The sequence below is a fragment of the Pogona vitticeps genome, chromosome 1 (genome assembly GCF_051106095.1).
Source record: "Pogona vitticeps strain Pit_001003342236 chromosome 1, PviZW2.1, whole genome shotgun sequence".
Taxonomy (NCBI): Eukaryota; Metazoa; Chordata; class Lepidosauria; order Squamata; family Agamidae; genus Pogona; species Pogona vitticeps.
In genome coordinates, this window is record NC_135783.1 from 355,514,949 (window position 1) to 355,537,106 (window position 22,158).

General features: G+C 44.9%; 1 long non-coding RNA gene across 2 annotated transcripts; it reads right to left on the reverse strand.

The window, feature by feature from the left end:
• Window positions 1-327: 327 nt before the first annotated feature.
• Window positions 328-14,967, reverse strand: LOC144586376 (uncharacterized). 2 transcript variants are annotated; one of them, XR_013541165.1, is made up of 2 exons: window positions 14,556-14,967; window positions 328-546 (listed from the first exon to the last, which is right to left on the reverse strand). It is a non-coding gene; the product is annotated as an uncharacterized LOC144586376 (long non-coding RNA). The 2 variants fall into 2 exon arrangements; XR_013541163.1 differs by lacking the exon at window positions 328-546 and adding an exon at window positions 11,052-12,187.
• Between the last annotated feature and the right edge of the window lie 7,191 nt (window positions 14,968-22,158).

Here is a 22,158-nt window from a genome sequence, read left to right on the forward strand (position 1 = left end):
TGGGAAGGCCTGCCGAAACATCCAAGTTTTTAATTGCTTCTTGAAGGTAGCCAGCGAGGGAGCCCCACAAATCTCAGGAGGTAAGTTGTTCCAAAGGTGGGGAGCCACCACCGAGAAGGCCCGATTTCTTGTCTTTTCCTTCCGGGCCTCCATCGGCGTTAGGCTCCTCAGCCTCACCTCCTGGCTCGCACGAGTGACACGGGTAGATCTTGGTGGGAGAAGGGATGGGATTACAAAGGAGTCCAAACTTTATCGGAGTGGGAATCACAGAAGGGAGAGAATTTTTACAACAGCGCCTATAAGCAATTATGGAAATACATGGTCACATTGTTCTGACAAGAAAGCAATTTATTCACCCATTCCAGCCTAGTCTAATTTCTCACTCTCTCCCTTCACCCCTAGTTCTTAGCTGGCCACTGCATACAGGAAATGGTCAAATCCTGGGCTGCTTGATGTCCTTTTCAGTGAATTCTGTGCAGGAAAAATCCCATCCTCTGTAATTATCCTGAGTAGCATGATGTTTCTTCTACTCTCTCCAGAAGATTCCTAAACAGGAAAGATGTCACTCAGTGCAGGGATTGTGATAATCCTGAGAAACAAGACATTTATTTTGGAGGGGGGAACCATTGAGGATAAATCTTCCAAGAGATCTGGTGAGATTTTTGGAGTAGAGGGGATACCTCAGGAAGAGGAATTTTGGTCTGCAGAGGAACGAGGGTCCCCACTCCCTCTGCTTCTGTTGAAAAGTGAATGGCTCTCAGATCTCTGCAGGGGAAGACCGCGTGCATGGCGCCTCCGCAGCCCAGCAGAAGCGCAGCCTTTATTAAGTGCCTTTGCAAATCAGCATAACACAGCGATCTCACTCTTGACACCCATTAAATTAAACCACACTTTGCGGTGCAGAAAGATTCAGCCTCTTCATCAAATCTGCATTTTTAATTTTAAGTTATGAATAATGCTTCAGATAAATTCTGTATGAGGAGCGTTCTCCCCGAAGAACTGAGCTGCTGCGTCAAGTTATTGCACAGGCATAGTTTATATTAATAATTGAGCGTCTTTAATTGGTCTCCCTGCCCGACTCCACCTCTGCTCAAGATTGACCAAGTTCAGTTTCTGATAGTAAATAAAGCTGCTTTTCTACAGTCAGAGAAATGCAGGTTTTTAATAGAAAAACAATCTATTTCCGGGGTGTACAAAAATTTGACATTCTGGATACCTGGAAGAATGTGAACCCTTTAGAGGGACAGGTGCCCAGAATCGCCTTCAATAGTTTCTTAAGCGATTTATATTCCATAATCTTGGGCTCTATGAGAATTGGTCTCAATCCTTGGTGTCCGTGCCAGTGTTGGGACACAGAGGAAGTCTATATGGGATGGCACCGATGCATTTTCCCCTCCCCTCGACCCCCATGCCCTTTAACAGGTGGGGCACACCACTTCCTAAACAACCCCTGGCACAATTATGCTTCTGTGACTTTTAACACATCACTCCCACTCTGGCCGCATTGCATTAGCTGCCCATTCGGTTCCGCATTGACTTCAAAGTGTTAATGCTCACGTACAAAGCCCTAAACGGTTTAGGGCCTCGATACTTGGCGGAACGCCTTCTCCCACCTAGATCTACCCGTGTCACTCGTGCGAGTCAGGAGGTGAGGCTGAGGAGCCTAACGCCGAGGGAGGCCCGGAAGGAAAAAAACAAGAAACTGGGCTTTCTCGGCGGTGGCTCCTCGCCTCTGGAACAATCATCCTCCAGAGATTCGCGAGGCCCCGTCGCTGGGTATTTTTAAGACCTATCTAAAAATGTGGATGTTTAAGCAGGCCTTCCCTCTAGACACTTAATCTTTCTCTCTTTATCTATTCTTTGTTATCTTTGCCATCTTGAAGAATTTGCTTATTGTTTATTCTTTATTGTTCATTGTTTTTTGTTTACTATCTATTGTTTAATGTTCCTGTATATTTTTATTTTTTGTTATATGTATATGTTATTACATTTTACCTGTCTGGAAGCTGCCTGGAGTGGTCGTTTGACCAGATAGGCGGGGTACACATAGAATAAACAAACAAACAATAAACATACTAATAGTAAGTTGGACCCCTCAAGGTTTAAGTTTCAGTCCTCAGTTTCCCCTGCAGAAATTTACTTGCTGTAAATGTTCACTACCTTGACCAATGGCTTATAATATTCACATGTATGGGGGTTGGGTTCTTTGACAAAGTGATGGGGGGTGGACATAACAACACAAATGGTCAGACATTTTGTACACCTCGGTTCAACTATCTTTCCAAGATCTATGTTTATCCCGTTTAGATTAAAATTTGACCAGATAACAGCAAGTTACTTGAGAAATTGCCTCATGGGTCAGATCCAATCTATTGAATTTCTGCTGACCACAAACGTATCATACGGAAAACTGGATTCGATTCAAAAGGAAGGAGGAGTGGAAATCGGTGGAAAAAATATCTGTGACTTAAGACATGCGGCAGACACCATTTTGCTGGCAGAAAGCAGTTGTGACTTGTGAGGACTTTAGCAAAAGTGAAAGAAGAAAGTGCCAAAGCAGGACTGCAGTTGAACGTCAAGAAGAACTACACAACGGCCGAAGAGCCTGAAAAACCCACAACAACCATTAGATCCCGGCCGTGAAAGCCTTCGCGAATACATAGAACTACACAACGTTTGCATTGACAATGAACTGATTGAAATAGAGAGGTAGAAGGGCAGCAGGAAAAGAGGAAGTCCAAATAGGAGATGCATTGACTCCGTGAAGGAAGCCACAGGCTTGAGTTTGCAAGAGCTGAGCAGTAAGCGCTTAACAGTAAGACATTTGGAAGGTCACTCCGTCAGTCCGTCAGGAGGCCGCCTTAAATCAAAGACAAGTTGACAGCACATAAGCATAACAACAAGATATGAAAGGATGAGACCTTAAGTTGGTCTGTGACATGTCCACCATCACGCCGTAGGCTAAGGGGTGCCTGGAGAGCATAACTGTTCATAGGCACTCATCCAGATCCCATCTTTAAATCAAGGAACCGCAAGATGGTATTGGAGTAGCGATGGGGACTGAAGGTTACGCTAATTGTGTTTAACCTTCACAACAGATATCGGGGAGGAAGGTGTGAAGCCCGGGACCCAGGTGTCTTTGTCCTCCCCCTCTCTCCCTTTGTCCTCCCCCTCTTCTCCTCCCCAGTGAGCACCATGTGCCTGATGCTTCCCATAGATTAAATTATGGCTCTGACTCTCTTGCAGAACTTCTCTGGAGATCTTGATCTTTGGATGTTTAGCAGAGGACGTCACGCCATATTAATACAGCAAATTGCCCTTTTCCTGTTGCCCTTTTCAGCATGCTCTTCTCTGGGCTAAAACCCTTGGAGTCTGACCGAGCGAAACAATTGAGGTATGCCTCCCGCCCCTTCTCTCTCTCTCCCCCTCCTTTCTCACTGTCTCTCCTTTACTTCTTTCTTTCTTTCTTTCTTTCTTTCTTTCTTTCTTTCTTTCTTTCTTTCTTTCTTTCTTCCTTCCTTCCTTCCTTCCTTCCTTCCTTCCTTCCTTCCTTCCTTCCTTCCTTCCTTCCTTCCTTCCTTGATCAGCTCTTCCTTCCTTCCTTCCTTCCTTCCTTCCTTGATCAGCTCTTCCTTCCTTCCTTCCTTCCTTCCTTCCTTCCTTCCTTCCTTCCTTCCTTCCTTCCTTCCTTCCTTCCTTCCTTCCTTCCTTCCTTCCTTCCTTCCTTCCTTCCTTCCTTCCTTCCTTCCTTCCTTCCATGAACAGCTCCTTCCTTCCTTCCTTCCTTCCTTCCTTCCTTCCTTCCTTCCTTCCTTCCTTCCTTCCTTCCTTCCTTCCTTCCTTCCTTCCTTCCTTCCTTCCTTCCTTCTTCGTGGCGTAGTGGTTAAACCGCTGTCCTGCAGCCAAAACTGTGCTCACGACCTGGGGTTCAAATCCCAGGTAGCCGGCTCAAGGTTGACTCAGCCTTCTATCCTTCCGAGGTCGGTAAAATGAGTACCCAGCTCGCTGGGGGGGGGCAATGTGTAGCCTGCGTAATTAGCTTGTAAACCGTCTAGAGCAGTGTCCCCCAACCTTGGGCCTCCAGATGTTCTTGGACTACAACTCCCAGAAGCCTTCACCACCACCTCTGATGGCCAGGATTTCTGGGAGTTGAAGTCCAAGAACATCTGGAGGCCCAAGGTTGGGGACCACTGGCCTAGAGCGTGCTTGAAGCACTATGGGGCGGTATATAAGCAGCACGCTTTCCTTCCTTCCTTCCTTCCTTCCTTCCTGTCTATCTTTAATCCTTCCTTCCTGCAGCTGGTGGGACAAGCAAAGACCAAAAGTGCCGGTGGGCCACCAGAAGGCAAACAAGCAAACTTAAACTGAGCCCCTGAGAATAAAACATTTTGATACTGGACTTGCCATGTGGCAGCTGATCTGTGGCAGCTGAATTGTGGGGTATTTCCTGAGAAATCCATTGCATTGCTGGGCTGTGGTTAGGATTAGGGATTAGTATTGCCCATGACAATCCCATTCTTTCCGAGAGGAGGAAAACTATGCCCCCCCCCCCAAATGGAGCCAACTTACTAAACAATGAGAGAACTGTAGCCCGATTTGGGCTTGATGAATTGGGACAGGTGCCGTCCCAAACCTGAACCAGGATTGAGTCAGGGTGTTCCATAAAAGGCGTGGGGCGGGTCACCCGTCCTCCATGCGCCCTTTGTTCATTCTCCACCACACGGAAGTGTGGGACTGGTCCTGATCCCTTTGCTGGTGACGTGGATGATGCCTTGGAGGCTGCATGTGTATCCACGGGTTGGGTGGGGGGTTTAAGGATGAAAGCAAAGTGGACAAGGAAGACTGCTGGGTGGACGCCATTGACTGGAAGGTGTTCAAGGCCCAAGAGGTGTTTCTGGAACGCTTGATGGCCAGCTGGGAGACTATCCATTGCCGGCGTGGGAGGCATTCCTGATGCCTCCCAGGGAGACAGCCCAAGTATGCCGAGGTGAGGCAAGGCGAGAACGCTGGAGAACCAGAGATGGCAAACAGTCCTGCAGCAAGGACCTCCCGGTCAGCTTGTCCGACACCCGTCTGCTGGCCCTCCTCCGATACATCCTTCCTCTGCACCCCATTACTCTGGCCAGCCTAGCCAGATAGAGAGAGGCTTTGGCCATGTCTCTAAGGACGAGTACTGCACCTCCGGTATGGCTGCCAACTGCGTTTACTCTGGAAGGGGAAATGGGGGAAGGAACCCATGCTTTGCTGCTCCAGGGGCAGTTAAGTGCCTGTCTCCCTGCCCCCTTGATCTTGGCACATCATGCTTAGCCCACCTGTGTGGGGTTCTGGAACTGGTAGAGGAGGTGGGGCTGCACTCCTCCCAAGAAAAGACTCTTGTGGGGTTTCTCTCCCCTTCTTGGTTACTGTCTGGGAGTGAAGTCAACTCCCGGGAGCCCCAGACGTTTATAAGCTTACTGTTGAGTCGCGTTGGCTCGTTAGGAAGTTACGTTGCTCCAGCAAAAGAGCTTTTTCGTGCAAGTACCGTGTATTTTTTGTGTGTATAAGATGCCCCCATGTACAAGATGCCCCCCACTTTTCTAACCCAAAATTAAGAAATCTAAGCGGGGCTTAGCAAATGTAGGGTAAAAGGGATCAAAGTGCTGCAGGATGGCTTTGAACCCTGCTTTCCCCTCCACTTGTTTTTTCTCTTCAGCTTACTTCCATGTATAAGACGACCTTCAATTTTTAGTTTAAAGATTTTAGACAAAAGTATAGTCTTATACATGGAAAAATGCGGTACTTGTCATGTCGCGATGAAGGGAGCCGCAGGGGCCTCTCAGAAGGAGTGATGTTACTTTTGCTCCTTCACATCACGAAATAGATCTGGGAACAGAGGCTCGGGGCCCTTTCTCCCCGGACATTTTAATGCTCTAATCCTGCTGAACGGATCACCCCAAAGGTGCCTCCTGCACTTTCACCAGGAAAAGCTCGGAAGCGCTAGACGTTTGCTGTTCCGTTTGCAGCAGCATTAGCATGCGGTTGGAAAAAGGTGCCTCTCTTTTTTGGCAGCGCCTGTTCCCTCATTACTCCAAAGATTATGGGTTCAATGAATTGTTGTCAGGTGGATCGGCCAGGTGCTGATCGGAGTGGTGGTTTGTCATGTTTACATGGCCCTCGTGAACCCTTGGAACACCAAGCCGAACAGAAGGCACTCTGGGATTTTGGGAAGCAATGTGGCCTCATCAAAACAAAGATAAATTTGGACCTGCTGCTATCTTAAAAAAGCCTCCATCTGTTGTCCTCCAGGTAGGAATAAAATGGAAGTCCTGCCATTTCACACACACACACACACACACACACACACACACACACACACACACACACACACACACACACACACACACACACACACACACACACACACACACACACACACACACAATAGACCCAAAAGTATCTGCTTGCCCCACTATTCCCTCGTCAGCTGTTCTGACCTTTTCAGACACTGGGCTGTGCTGGGTATTTTAACTAGTGAACACCTTCCTTGTAAGATGATGGAGGGAAATCCTTGTCAGAACTGAGGGAAATAGTTGCAAATATCATTTTTCATGCAGTTGGGGAGGTAATTAATCACGTTCCCATTTCAACCCGCTCAAGCGTTCTGAGAGAAGAATCTGGGCTTCGGTGCCTCTTGGGCAGATGCAAGACAGCCACCGGAAGCGCCTTATCTTGATGAATTTGTTTCATCCGGTTTATCACGTCCAAAGCTGTCCTCTCAGGGACGGTGCTCTGCGGCAGAGCACCTCTTTGCTAGGTTGAATAGCAAGGGTCCTTTTAAGGGCAGAGGTCAAGACAGGAAGTGGACACCATCTCCAAGAAGTATTGTGGGAGATAAGTTAGGATCACTCCAGTTCAATTTCCCCCTGGAGGTCAATGGGACAAGGGTCTCTTCAAATTGGGAGAGGCCGTGATGCGCCGCCTGCCTCCAGGCTGAACACTCAGAGGTCAAGGTTTCCAATTTGTTGAGGTCTATTCCTAAGGCCTTCAGATCCCGCTTGCAGATATCCTTGTATCGCAGCTGGGGTCTCCCTCTGGGGCGCTTTCCCTGCACTAATTCTCCATACAGGAGATCTTTTGGAATCCGACCATCAGCCATTCTCAGAAGCCCTAAAGACGGCTTATATCTGTGCCAATCTTCTTGGCCTTTAGGGAGAAGCCACCTGACTCAGCCTCTCGCTTACTAGGAAGGAGGAAGAAGCAGGAAGAGATTTCCCAGGGAAAAGATAGAAGAAATCCTTCCCAATCTATCCTTAGAGCTTGAAAAGGGAAGAATCATATATTTGTTTAATTCTCTTAAAAATTTGTATACGTACTATTTTTAGCTTTTAAATATTATCTTTTTCAATGGTGTAAGCTTCTTGAGCTACTGGGCAGCAGAGGTAGCTGAAGATGACCCCGGCAGTGGGGGAAACAGCAGTGACCCTCCAGCTAACTTCGGGGACACTCAAGTTAGATTTGGCTAGTACTGCACAGAAGGGGACAATTTATTTAATTTATTTATTTAAAATATTTTTAACTTCACCTTTCTCCTTAAAAGGGAAAACCTGTGTCGAGACCTTCCCCTCTCCTACTTTTGTGTGTGTGTGTGTGTGTGTGTGTGTGTGTGAGAGAGAGAGAGAGAGAGAGAGAGAGAGAGAAGAGAAGAGAAGAGAAGAGAATCTTTGTTATATAGCAATGAAAGAAGGGGTGAAACAAGAGTCATTTCTCCTCTCCTTCTCTTTTATTCTCTTCCCCGGCCTCTGCCGGGACCTTCTTCAGATTTATGGTAGGAGTCTATTCAGATTTATGGGACGATGATTCTTTTCTGCCTTTGTGCCGCTATCCTTTCTGGACGCGGAAGTTGTTTTAGAATTTGTAGCTTTTCTCAAAGCATTGCGAAAAAAATAAAACCCGCCGCATTGTGCAGAAGCACATATTAAATGAAGAAAATTAATCAACAGAAGAATAAATCAGGGGCAAAGCAAGGCAAGAAAGAGGAAGAGGTGGCTGAGAACTGTACCGAGAAAGGCAAGCATCTTCCTTAAATGCACTCCATTAACCACAGCTCACATTTCTCTGTGAGGATAAAAGGACTGGATTTAGACCAGGTAACCATGATCCGGTATGCAGTTTTCTGCTCAAATCTTTATGAAAAATAGGGATGCTGCAGAACAAAGTGAAGGATGGAATCAACGCAAGAAGTTCTGCATAAGAAGCCATGAATATTTCATTGCAATTTTAGATAGGTTAAAAAGGGGTGGGTGGGGAAAGAGTAACACGAGGAGAATTCAAAATCCAGCTGGACTGACAAGATGAAGGAAGCAGAATGAGGAAAATTCGGCTGAAGAAAGGGGAGGGGACCACTTGCGCCAGCCACTGGCTTTGAGGAAGCCTGAGAAACTGGGGTTTGGTTTCTGCTTAGAAAATGGGCATCAGCCCCCATCTCCACAGTGATGGGGTGAGGAATCTTTCTAAAATGCTGCCATCCAGTTAAGGCAGTGGTTCCCAGCCTTGGCTGAACCCGGACCTCCTCGGACCGCATGTCCCAGAAATCTTGGCCACCAGAGTTGGGAGCTTTAGTCCAAGAACATCTGGAGACCCAAGATTGGGACCACAGATTTCAGGAAGAATCAAGTGCCTGGAGGTGCACAGTTGTGCATGTGAAAACAACCACCACCATTTGAAGAAACAGCAAAGCCTTCCTTGGTAGGCTAGTGGTCTACGCCCAATGGAGCGTTCCAAAAGGAGCCTTCGCACCTCGGCGATGTCACTCCTCTTCTGTTGTGTGGTGATGGGAATTCATAGAAAATACCAGACACGAGATCTGATCGGGATGCGCCTTCATGGATCCAGTGCTGTGCCTGCACTGTGATTGCGTTGGTTTCCGTCCAGCAAATAGCCACGGTCATAGAATCTTAGGGTTGTTGGGTTGAAAGGGGGACCCCCGGGGTCCTTGAGTCCAAAGCACTGCCAAACAAGGAGATCCACCACTAAAAGGGCCCCAGACAGGTTACTTGTGCAACCTCAGCTTTAAAACCTCTCATGGAGAAGAATCCCACCCCCTCCTGAGGTGGTCTGTTCCATGGACAAGCTGCTGTTTATGTCAGGAAGCTCTTCACAATGCCCCCTCGTGATTTGGATCCATTACGTGGAATCCTAGATTCCGCAGCCAGAGAAAACCAGCTCAGTCGGTATTCCACACCGCAACCCTTCCCCACCTTTGAAAGTGGCCGTCATCTCCATCTCCAAATCCAGGGGGGGGGGGGGGCGATGCTCTTTATTGCCCCATTGTAACCTTTCTTCTTTTTTAATGGAAGCCACCACAGCTCAAGGGCCCTTTTTCATCCAGCCCGCAAGGCAGCCCTTTTGGTCATCGAAGAGAAAAATTGCCTTCTGGGCAGATTCCAGCCAGAGCGTTGCGCCGTTTGTTGGCCAAATTTCTTTTCAGGGGCAGAGGGTCCCAGAGGAGCACAGAAAGACATGCAGCCCGTGGCTTTCCGTGGTTTGCCCACGGGTCCCAGCATCCGCCCGGCCCTAGCCTGATGCAAAGCAGGTGCAGCTGAGGTCATTCATGTGCTCCTCAGAGAGGGAGAGAGTGATGGATGCAGGTGACTGGGAGGACTCTCACCTCTGCGCCTGGGGGTGCTAAGAGAGCCTTTTCCTTTAGCCTCCCGCAGCTCTCCCGCTCCAAACTCCACGGTCCACAGCCTTACTCCCAGGAGGTAGGCAGGTTTGCTGCTGCGTTCTCTTGCTCTGAATACCCGCCCTCTGTGCAGCTGTTCACAAGCTATTGGGCAACACGGGGGAGATGGCCAGCTGCTGGTGACCCCTTCAGTAGAGTCCAGTGACCCAGAAGTCAACACACCACCTTCCCTAAGCTGTAAAAAAAAACCCCAAGTTTGCTGGGGTAGGTCCCTTCCCTTCGCTAGGGAAGTGCATTCATTTATACAGCACCTGCTTGCTTCTAGGTGAATCGACAAATTTTGCAGCTTCAGAGGATCATCATCCTCGAATCCAGCCCCTGTGAAGGAGGCTCAAGGGGAGAGATTTAAACCCACTGAGCTATCCAGCAGTTGATTTGTAACCAGGGAAGGCCATGGCCACTTCTAGCCTCTGAGGATGGCATTCCAAGATGCCAGACCATCCCCACAACCTAGGGGGGCTGCCATGGGTCATAGGGAGGAAGGCTGCTGTTCTGGTTCTCGCTCTGGCATGGAGAGAGTCTCTGCCACTTGGGCCTTGGCATTGTTATCCGAAGCTTCTGAAACCAGCCAGATGCTGGAGGGGTGGTGATGAAATATACCCTAGGAGATGGCACACTGGGCCAGATGCCACCCCTGGCATATGTCGAGCTATCCGTTAGGGCTTTGGCTGGCTTCTCCGCCCAGCCTCCTCCTCCCACCTCCTGGCAAACATGCCTGCAATCCACCAGGAGAAAGTTGGTGTCAGCCTGAATGCTGACAGCTTTCCTGGAGAAACAATGGCCAAGCCTTTTCTGATGCTGGCATATGCTGCTGAGCTGGCAGCTGGCCCTTCGCTCCACTTGCTGCTGCCTCTGCCTTGCCCTCTTTCAGGAGATAAGGATATATGTGTGCCTGCCAACGCTGAGGTTGCTTTCTGCCCGCACCGGCGCTGGGCGAAGAAAGCAAGCAAACCCATGCTCCCTTCCTCTAGGGTGCCGAAAACAGGTAGCAGAGCAGAGCTTCCGAAGGCTTGGGGCCACCTAAGAGCAAAGACTCATTTGCAAAAATAAACTGCATTTGTAATATTCCCCTTCCTTTCTCCCTCCTCCCTCCTTCCCTCTGTCTCTCACTTTAATGACTTTCCAACCAGCTGAGGATGGAGAACAAGAAAGTTATACTTTTAACTTTTTTTTTAACTTTAGGCATCCTTCAGTCTCGAGAGACTGTGGTAATGTGTTCTGAATAGAGGTCTTGGAACCGTGTCTTGTGTGGCTAAGAAGGCCAATTTGAGAGTGACCATCCCTTCCACAAATACAATATGTCCCCTGTCCAGTTCCCTGATTTTGCTCCTTTTGGGATGGCCTCTTTGCCTCAGCCTGCTGGACAAGGGTCTCTTCAAATTGGGAGAGGCCATGATGCACCGCCTGCCTCCAGGCTGAACACTCAGAGGTCAAGGTTTCCAATTTGTTGAGGTCTATTCCTAAGGCCTTCAGATCCCGCTTGCAGATGTCCTTGTATCGCAGCTGTGGTCTCCCTCTGGGGCGATTTCCCTGCACTAATTCCATTGTTTTCAGCTTGAAATCCTCTCTTTGAAGGGTGTAAGCCCCCTTGGGTCCCTTTGAAGGAGAACGGTGGGGTTAAAAATGTTTTAAATCAATAAATAAAATAATAATTTCAGCCACACAGGACCAGATCCAGCGGCAAGGGAAGCGGAAGATATAAACACAGACCCAGCCCACCAGCATTCCTTTCCCACCTCAACTGCACACAAAGTGATAGCCTACAATGTACGTATTTCTAAAAAAAAAACTAAATAATTCATGGAACAGAGAACTGGACTTCTTTCTTGTTAGGTTGAAATGTTTTGCTACTCATCCAAGTCACTTCTTCAAGTCTTCTAGAGAACCTCACCTGGATGACTGAGAATCTTCACAGATAGATGGAGCAGAGCGTTCTTCCTCCGTGTTGACACGAGGGTCCACACGTAATTTTTAAGGTATATGCTTAAAGCACCAGTCTTCCTTTCAAGCTCACTCCTCTTCTTGATTTAGATTTATTAGATTCATCTGAGTATCCCGCCAGGGACCCCTTACTCAGGTGGCAGAGGCTGCCGTGTGGCCATGTTAAAAACAGGACTGTGCCTGCTGGCTCGTTGGCTCTCTCTGCCCCTCTGGGAGGGGTCTTTTTTCAGAGACGGCTGGGGCAGGACTCCAGTTCCACCTTTCTTGCATTCTGGCTCTGCCTCCAGCTTCCCAGCAGGCCAGTTTTCTTTTTTACAGGCAGGTCTTTCCAGCCACTGACAAGACGCTTGAGGATGGGTCTTTCAATGGTAGTTATCCTCCTACAACCACCCATTCTGTTCTGAAGCTCCATATGAATTGTTTTAACGACAGGCATGTTATCGGTGTGATCCTCTTTGTGTTTTGATTGTGTAAATTATTGTTTTTGCATCTGTCTCGAATTCCTGTTGGGATCTGTTTTGAATGCTGCAAAGGGAGGTGGAAAATACATACTTACAAGCATGCATGCATACAGATATACATGCATAAGCGCGCACACGTACACACACATCCATATGCATGCGCGCACACACTTTCTTACCAGGCTCAGACCAACGTCTAATGGGGCCAACATGATTACAAAGAGCACCTGAAGTTGGATGAAAATTCCTCATAATTTTTAGCAGGATCTATATTTCTCCAAAGGGGCGTGGTGGCACTGCAGGTTAAATCGCAGAAGCCTCTGTGCTGCAAGGTTGGAAGACCAGCCATCGTAAGATCAAATCCACGTGACAGAGGGAGCTCCCTTCGCTTGTCCCAGCTCCTGATAACCTAGCCGTTTGAAAGCATGTAAAAATGTGAGTAGATAAATAGGGACCACCTTGGTGGGAAGGTCACGGCATTCCGTGTCTAGTCGTGCTGGCCACATGACTATGGAAACTGTCTATGGACAGCTGCAAGGGGAAGCGCCAGGTTAGTAGGTTGTGCTCCTGGCATCTCTAAGTTGGGTGTCCCCATCCAAAACGAGCTTCCTAAATCACTATTTCTCTTGTTCACTCATGTGCAAAAGAGAAACAAAAAAACATTTTCTACATCACTATAAGGCAGTGAGCTATTTCCTGGACAAGCCTTCTCTCCATCTTAAGGATACAATTTTTGCGCAAACTCAAGTTCATTTTGAATTTTCTTTCCGTCTTGCAGGGTGCTAGCGATTGCACTCAATGTTGAATCATCTGAAAATTTGACAAACATTCCCTGCACTCCCTCGCACTTAACCAGTGCTGAACAGGAGGGGACTTGACTGTCACACGATTTGGAGACTACACTCCTGTTCATCATCCTCATTATCCTCATCATCACCTTAAGAACGGCAGAGCTGGAAGGGAGCCTATGTATCATCGAGTTCAGCTCTTATCAAGGAGGCCCAGTGGGGAATCGAACCCCCAACCTGTGGCTCCAACGGTAAGATATTTAAACCAGCGAGCTACCCAATGCAGCCCGAAAAAGCAAAAAACAACAACAAACTTTCTGTTTGTGATAATGGAGTCCCTAGGCACACAGATAAGGAACAGACACTGTCTGAGATTAAAGTTTACAGGCACATGGACAATTCAAGACAAGAGCATTACAACAAGAAATGATATGGTTGTCTTATGCTTCTGAAAAGCCACTGATCTTTCTATTATTGCTAGGCAGCTGTACACACAGCCTCGCCCCTCCCTGTCCGCCCCCGCTACCTTCCAAACCACCGCCAAAAGCCGGAGATGTAGCCGACTTCTATTTGTGGAGTTTTTTATCCTACTTCCCCCACATACTGTAAAGGATGTGCAGAAGCAAGGGGGTTGGGGGGGAGAGAGAAAAAGAGTCCCACTGCTTAAGGAACAAAGGGATAAAGCAAGATAAAGGACTTCAAAGCAAACACCATTACTTTCTATCCAGAGAGAAACAAGACATTAGCAGGACGGATCAGGGCGTCTGCCTTCCAAATCCACTCAGCTTTGCAGGTGGTGGGGGCGACGTGCAGTTATCACGCTCGCACAGCGCTCGGCAATTTCCTGCTTAATGCCAGCACAGGGCTAGGGAAGAAAAAACAGAACGGCTTTAACCGTTAGTCCTGCTTTGCTTGATATTTTCTGATCTTGGCATGGGCTTGACGGGATCGAGGTAAAGGAGATTTATTGTCAAGGCATGAAAGACAAAGTTTTATCTCACTTGGAGGCAACTTTTACCAAAGAGAGAGAAAGAAAGAAAGATATATATATATATTTTTTCTCACTCTTTCTTTTCTGGTAGGCATGAGTTTTCGAAACGGAAGCTGAAGTTCTTGCATGGGAAGTCTGCTTTCCGCCTGGATCAGGCAAGAGAAGGAATAAAACCCAGGTCCTGCCGGATGGAACCTGGGAGGGCTGCGATCGCAGCGGCAGGCTCAGCAAAGTGAAGGATGAGGCGAAGCGTGCCGGTTCCCTCAAGGTAGCCGTTCCCTTAGCAGGAAAGGCTGTGACTTCACAAAACCATTTCCAAACTTTTTGCAAGCCCTGCTCACAACAGAGAGGTTTCCGCCCTCTGTGGTAGCTTCGAAACCTGGGGGCTGAACCCTGCTCATTTCCCGATGCTGCAGAGGTTATGGTTTGTGCGCAAAGGTGCTTATATGTCTAGGTTGTATTCCCGCAATGTTGCCCTTCTAAAAAGGTAAGAGGGAGGGGAGGAACCTGGGGGGGAGAGAACCCAGGGGTGCGTGCACTGCCCTTGGGGGCTCATTTGGAGGAATGCGGGGGTTCGTGTGCTTGCTCTTTCTCCCTCATCCTGTCCCACAAAGCCCGGGTAGCAAGGCTGCCAGACCCGGACTAAAACTCACTGTGTGTAGGAAGGGATGGCGGTTGCTTCCACAGCCGTAACCACTGGCAGCAAAGATGGGCACCCTGTGATCCTCCAGTCCCAGAATCTCTCACCAGAGTCCACGCTGGCCCGACCCAGAGTCCAACAGCTGAACAAATACAATGCTTCATGCTTCATCCATGACACTCGTCCTCAGTGAGGAGCGCTGCCAACTTAAAGGGTTTTTCCCCCTATGCCTCTGAGCCTTTGAGTTTGATCCTATCTTCCTGCAACTTCTGTTTGCTAGCCACCTTGCCTCCTTACTCCGTTTCCTGTTCTGCAAAGATAAGACGTACGGAGACATAAGACCGTGTCTCCGTGTGCAAAAGAAGAAAGCATAAACTGTGGTTCATTGGGTTTCAAGAAGTACCCAGACAAATCTCTACCGTGTGCTCTGTTTCTGCAGCATTTGTCTATGCCTTCGCACATAGACAAGAAGAACTTTAAACAACTGGCCCTTTTCCCTAGAAAAGAAATTTGCAGTTTCAGTGAAGCTGAATTGCTGGGATTTGGATGGACAGTGTATTCACAGTTGGGGGGTTTTCCCCCAAATTCTGGCCCCGGGTCCCGTCTGGCCCCTTCCAAACCGTTGTCTGCCCTGCCTCTGGGATGTCACAGTAGCCCACTCGCTTCTCACTGTTTTGGCCCTGTAATCGGATGATGCTGACTTGTCGCTCCCACTTGGCACAGGCTTCTAAATTCTCGTGGCCACCAGGGATTTAAACGTGGCCATGGAGAACTGGGTTGTTCTTTCAGAATTTGAACCCAGCTCCCAAGAAGTGTGTTATCAGGAAGCTGCCTGGCCCTTGGTGAAAGGGACAGCAATCAGTGCCCTAGTCATCCTTGATCCAGAATAAGCAAATCACCAAAGAGATAAAACTTATATTACAAAATCATTGAAAAGCACACTCACACCCCTCAAAACGGTCAGGATATTTGTGTTGACCTTCTTCTGGTTGTCGGCTCATCTCCCTATTAATTTCTGTATTTTATTTTGTTTAATTTCTGGTCTTATTTTTTTTTCCTTTTCAGTTCAGCAAGGTTTCAGGAAGCAAGAGTGAGCAAAAGATGAAAGCGAACAAATAAACTAGTTATGAAACTTTCATCAAAGGGCCAGCAAGGGTGCTGTTGGCAATAGGAGGAGATTTCGGGGACCAAACGCCACTCAGAAACCAGGTTTTCATTCCTCTTTCAAGATTCCATTTAAGTAACTCAGCCATGGCCGAGCACCGCGCAGGCACCTGCTCTGACATTTGCCCTCTCCAGTGTCCCCATCAAATAGGTGAAGAAGGGGGTGGATGATGGGCCTTAAGTCATCGTGAGGTTCGAGTTCCCTTTTTGTTGCTGCTTAGTCATGTCCGACTCTTCGTGACCCCATGGATCAGAGCATGCCAGGCCCTCTTGTCTTCCACCGCCTTCCGGAGTTGGGTCAAATTCATGTTGGTCGCATCGATGACACTCTCCAACCATCACGTCCTCTGTTGTCCCCTTCTTCTCTTTCCTTCGCACTTTCCTAACATCAGGGTCTTTTCCAGGGAGTCTTTTCTTCTCATGAGATGGCCTTAGCTTCGGGATCTGTCCTTCCAATGAGCACTCGGGGTTGATTTCCTTTAGAATGGATAGGTTTGTTCTCCTTGCAGTCCAGGGGACTCTCAAGAGCCTCCTCCAGCACCACAGTTCAAAAGCATCAATTCTTCAGCGGTCAGCCTTCTTTATGGTCCAGCTCTCACTTCCATACATTGATACTGGAAAAACCATAGCTTTGACTATGCGAACCTTTGTCGGCAAAGTGATGTCTCTGCTTTTTAAGATGCTGTCTAGGTTTGTCATCGCTTTCCTCCCAAGAAGCAGGCATCTTTTAATTTCATGGCTGCTGTCTCCATCTGCCGTGATCATGGAGCCCAAGAAAGTAAAATCTGTGGGGAAAATTTCCCCCCCCGCCACATACTTTGTTAAGCGGATTTACAATGTACAATCGACTCTGCTAGATAGACTGTGTATGGGGGAGCAGACGACACCTACTGGAGGAAAGCAGAATATCATTGCCAGGTTTATTTCTACGGAGAGAAAACTTCCCCCCCCTCTTGCTTTGTCTGCTGAAAGGAGAAGCCGCTGTTAAGTGGATGTACAATGTATTGAACTGGATAGACTGTGCGTGAGGAGAGGAAGACACCTACTGGAGGAAAGCAGAAATTGGCAGATTTTATATACCTAATTGACTTTGGAGCTTTTTTCCCTTTTCTTCAGAGATTCTGCAGCAAGAACGAAACTGAACTGTGGAAATATTGAGGTGGGAAAGGCAAGATCTCTTTTCTTCCTTTCTTTGTTTCTTCTTCTTATCCTTTTCTACTAATCTGGTTCTGGAAAAAACAGTAGAAGTTGGAAATACCGGAAGATTGCCTTTTATCTGGGTGAGGCTGCATATGGTTTGAATTCCCTGCTGTGTTAGCGCATCCAACCGTTTGGTTAAAAACCCCTGGGACACTAGAACTCTCCACGATATTAACTCTTGGGCTTTTGGGGTTCTACGGAGCCTGGATCCTCACAGAAGGACTTGGTGGACAATTCAAGAGATGTGGTATATGGAAGTTGAAATTTAAAGTGCCATTTTTTTTATTTTTTTTTAAAACCTGTGATATATATACATTACAATATTGGGCAAAGATTTGGGAAGGTTAAGGGAAGGTGGTTGATAGTAGGTTTTGAACTGGGGTTGATTTCATAATGGCTGCAAAGAGACCAAACCCCAACCCCAAATCCCAAACACCAGGAACCTCTCCAGCCCAAACATCAGCACTAGGGAAATTAACCTCTCAGGAAGCAGAAAAGTCTGATAAAGAATGGCAGACCACTATGCAGAACCTGCTGTCCACAGGATTTGATCAAATTAATCGACGATTGACCGAAATGACAAACCAAATGACGTATATACAGGCAGAATTGACTGAGACAAAGGAGCAGGTAACACAAATCAAAACTAAAACACAAGATATAGAAGGGAAAATGAAAAATACAGACACCAGACTAGATAAAGCTGAAGAAAGTGTACAGCAGATACAGAGAGACCAAAGGCAATGCCAGGACAGGCTAATAATGCTGGAAATGGAACGTGCTCTTAAGATGCTAAGAATCCAAAATGTACCAGAAAAGGGATTTGAGGACTTGGAGACAGTAATGAGTGAAGCCCTCGCACCAGCAATAGAGATGGATGTAGCGGAATTCCGCCAAGGTCTGGAAGCAGCCTTCAGAGTGAGTACAGCATATGTTAGAAAAAATAATTTACCTAAAGAAGTACATTTGAGATTCACGAAGAAGGCAATCAGGGATAAGGTTTTAAGGGCTTCACAAGAAAAACAATTGATAACAGAAGACAAGAAAATTAATGTCTTAAAGCAAATCCCATGGCAAGTGAGACAGAGAAGAAAGGAATATGCATCTTTGGCACAGCTACTCCAACAAAATGGAATCTCATATAGATGGCTAACACCAGAAGGGCTATTTTTTCGGATTGATACACAGAGATACAACATAACATCCCCGATGAAGGCACAAAACTTCATAGAAAAAAATGAGAAGAAGCTAAAAAAAACTGACAACAAGGAATCAGAAGAAAGATCTCGAGAGGAACAAAGCCAACTATCACAAGCAGAATCAGAAACAGAGACAGAAGAACAAGAAGCAATAGAGCCAAGATGTACTAGAAGCATGATGAAGAAAAAACAAAAGGATAGTAATTTAAATCAAGATGACTAGAAAACAACTGAAGATTTTATCAGTAAACGTAAACGGCCTAAACTCACCCCAAAAGCGAAAAAAGATCTTTCTACAACTGCAGAAACAGAAATCTGATGTTATATGCATCCAAGAAACGCATGTGAAAAGAAAGGATTTGAAATTATTAGAATGGCCAAGATTAGGAAAACTATTTGCGGCTTCAGACGTGAGCAAAAAGAAAAAAGGAGTAGCTATCTTTATTAAGAAGGAATGGGAGCCCTCCCTAATTTTTGCCTCAGAGGATGGAAGGATAGTAATGGTGGAAATCCAAAGAGAATCTAAGAAATTCCTAATAGTCAATATTTATGCACCAAATGGAAATCAAGAAAACTTTTATAAACAATTGCAGCGAGAATTGGCAAATAAAGAGTATGATCATTACTGCATAATTGGAGATTATAATGCTGTTTTCGACAGAGAACTAGACACAAAAACAGAAAAATCTAGTAGAAAGAAGAGAAGCACAATTCCAAGAAATTTCCTACAATTAGCAGAAGAATTAAATATGGTGGATGCATGGAGAACATGTAATCCAAAAACAAGGGATTATACTTTCTACTCTAACAGGCATAAATCGTGGTCAAGGATTGATACATGTTGGATATCAACAAACCTAATGAAAGAGTTGGAACAAATACATATCTTACCGAATACATTTGCAGACCATAACCCAATTTTGTTACAAATAGGAAGTAGAACAAGAGAATTCACTTGGAAGCTGAATATATTACATCTAAAAAATGAAAAATTTAAGAAACAAGCAAAAGAAGAAATGGACTTTTTCTTTAAACAGAATATGAGACCAGATATCTCAATGTTTATGATATGGGAGGCAAGTAAGGCCTTTTTTAGAGGAATAGCCATAAGATTTGCAGCAAAACAAAAAAGAGAAAGACAGAAAAAATATGCGACTCTGGAAAGTAGATTAGCCATAGAGGAGAGGCAGTTGAAACAAAACCCAACAAACAAAGAACTTATAGAGAAGATAAAACTTACACAACATCAGATAAATATATTGCTCACTGAAGAAACCGCAAAGAAGTTCAAATTTGCAAAGCAAAATTTTTTTGAGAATGCAAATAAACCAGGAAGATGGTTAGCATACAAATTAAGGAAAGAGAAGGAGAAGACAATAATCCAAACTTTGAAAGACGAAAAGGGAACAGAAAAATTCAAACAGGAAGAAATAAAGAAAATTGCTGAAGATTTCTATAGGAAGTTATATGAGAAAAAAGAAGTGGATGGAGAAGCCCAGGAAGAATATTTGTTGAAGCACAATAAAATGAAATTGTCTAAAGAACAAATTCAGGCCCTAAATGAGCCTATAACGTATGCAGAAATTACAGAAGCCCTTAAAAAACAAAAAAATGGGAAAGCACCAGGCCCAGATGGACTACCAGCAGAATATTACAAAGAACTGGAAGAGGTGCTTCTCCAGCCATTTAAAAAGCTTCTAGAATGCATTGAAGAAGAAGGGAAAATACCAGCAACATGAACTGAAGCAACAATCTCTCTTATACATAAGGAAAACACGGAAGGTAAAGAAATACAAAATTATAGGCCAATTTCATTGTTGAATGTGGACTACAAAATATATGCGACTATCCTGGCAACTAGATTGAAAAGAATTTTAACCCACTTGATACATCAAGATCAGTCTGGGTTTCTCCCTAAAAGACAGATGAAGAATAATATAAGGATAGTTTTAAATGCCCTGGAATACTATGAAGTACACCCGGAGAAACAGATGGCTATGATATTCTTGGATGCGGAAAAAGCATTTGATAATCTTGACTGGAATTTTATGATGCACACATTGAAAACACTGCAGGTTGGAGAAAGATTTATGAAACTAATTAAAGCAATATATACGGAGCAAAAGGCAAAAGTAAAAATCAATGGTGAACTATCAAAAGAAATTCAAATACAGAAAGGTACTAGACAGGGGTGCCCACTCTCCCCACTCCTGTTTATTTTGACTCTGGAAATACTAAACGAACAAATTAGAAACAAAAAAGAATTGAAAGGATTAAAAGTGAAAGGTCAAGTTTACAAACTCCAGGCCTTTGCGGATGATTTAGTTATCATATTGGAAGAACCATTGGATTCAATAGAGGACCTGATGACAACGTTAAGAAATTTTGGTGACATGGCAGGAATGAGAATAAACCAAAAGAAGACTAAATTACTTACCAAAAACATGAGAGAATATGAAAGACAAGAGCTAATAGAGAAGACGAACTTTCATGAGGAGAAGAAAATTCGATATTTAGGAATACAAATTACAAAAAAGACAAGTACATTATTCAAAGATAACTACATGAAACTAATGAAGGAGATACAGAACAATTTGGAGAAATGGGACAAATTACAACTATCGTTGTTGGGAAGAATTGCAGCAATTAAAATGACTATTTTACCAAAAATCCTATTCTTATTTCAGTCAATCCCTATAATATTAAAACAGTCATTTTTCAAAGAATTTAATAAGATAATCATGAGATTTATATGGCAAGGTAAAAAACCAAGAATTAAAATTAAGGCAATGCAAGATGCTAAGCAGAGGGGTGGCTTTGGTCTTCCTGACTGGGTTCTGTATTATAGAGCTTGTATTCTAGATTGGATAAAAGAATGGATAACTCTAGAAAATGATAGATTACTTAGCTTGGAGGGACATGATTTGCAATTAGGCTGGCATGCCTATTTATGGTATAAAAAGGACAAAGAACAAAAAATTTTTAATTCACATATGATAAGAAGAGCTTTACTGGGAATGTGGAGAAAAATTGTACAACAAATTTATTACAAAATACCTGTATGGGTGTCACCGTTAGAGGCCTTTATCCAACCCAGTCTTATGACAAAAACAAACTTTTTAAAATATCAAGATCTATTAAAAAAGGATGGTGAACTAAAGTCTAAAGAAGAGCTAGAGTCACAGAATATATATATAGAGTGGTGGCCTAGAGCACAGCTAGAATCTAGATATACAAAAGATAAAATAGAAGGCTTCTACTTAGAGCAAACGATTTTTGACAAACTTTTATTAGGTTCAAAAGAACAAACTGTTAAGAAAATGTATAATTATATGTTGGAAATTAAGATGCAAGATGAAATGGTTAAGGAATGTATGATTAAGTGGGCACAAAATATAGGGCATAACATTGATATTGATCAATGGCTGAAAATATGGCAAAATAATATAAAGCTTACAAGATCGGTGAACTTTAAAGAGAATATATATAAGATGTTTTATAGATGGCACATGACCCCAGAAAAATTGTCAAAGATGTATACAGATGTATCAAATAAGTGTTGGAAATGTGAATCACAAGTGGGAAGCTATTATCATATGTGGTGGTCATGTGGAGTAGCAAAACAATATTGGAAAAGAGTACATGTAATGTTGGAACAGATATTGCTCTGTAAAGTGCCATTAACCCCAGAACTGTTTTTATTGAGTATGATACCTGAAAATATAGATAAGTGAAAGAATTATATAGTTATATACATAGTTACGGCAGCTAGAATTTTATATGCTAAAAATTGGAAAAGATCAACGGTACCGAAACAAGAAGATCTTATTGAAAAGATACGGGAAATAGCCGAAATGGACATTTTATCAGAAGTTATGAAGGACTATCCCCTGCAAAAGGCAGCAGAAAGATGGGATCTATTTAACAAGTGGACTGAATCAACAGGCAGCTTGTGAACAGTATATATTGAAAGGAGAACTGAATCTAGAAGGCAGAAAAGAGTAAATAGAATAATTTAAAATCTTGATATGGCAATAGGTACAGAACGGATGA